The following is a 387-nucleotide window of genomic DNA, read 5'->3' as shown; positions in this document are numbered from 1 at the left end:
GTGTCTGTGTGTGTCTGTGTGTCCTGCTACCATCAAAGCCAAAAGCAGTGTTCCTTCTTGGTCACAACCACATCATTGTGTCAAACCAAATCTGAGTTTTGTTTTCCCGTATCCTGCCAGCCTTAGGGCCGCGCGCAGTCGCTAGCAGAGCTAAAAATATTGTTATCGCCCACCAGTCGAGAAGGCTAATGTTTGTGGTGTCTTTCTATTTCCAGACAAGTCATTTACTTGGTTATATAATTTGACGTTGAGCACTGGGCTGCAGCCTCCGCTCCCCCACAACATTGTGTGTGTCTGAATCAGATATTCAATCTCTGTAATTGAAATGGATGGAGTAATTCTGCTCTGGCCTTCCCTCAGGTATTCATGTTTGTGTGTGTGTGTGTG

Source organism: Morone saxatilis, unplaced genomic scaffold (assembly GCF_004916995.1).
Source record: "Morone saxatilis isolate NCDOM2014 unplaced genomic scaffold, NCSU_SB_2.0 Contig7, whole genome shotgun sequence".
Taxonomy (NCBI): Eukaryota; Metazoa; Chordata; class Actinopteri; family Moronidae; genus Morone; species Morone saxatilis.
The sequence above is the reverse complement of the archived record's forward strand: the minus strand, read 5'-3'. Positions refer to the sequence as shown.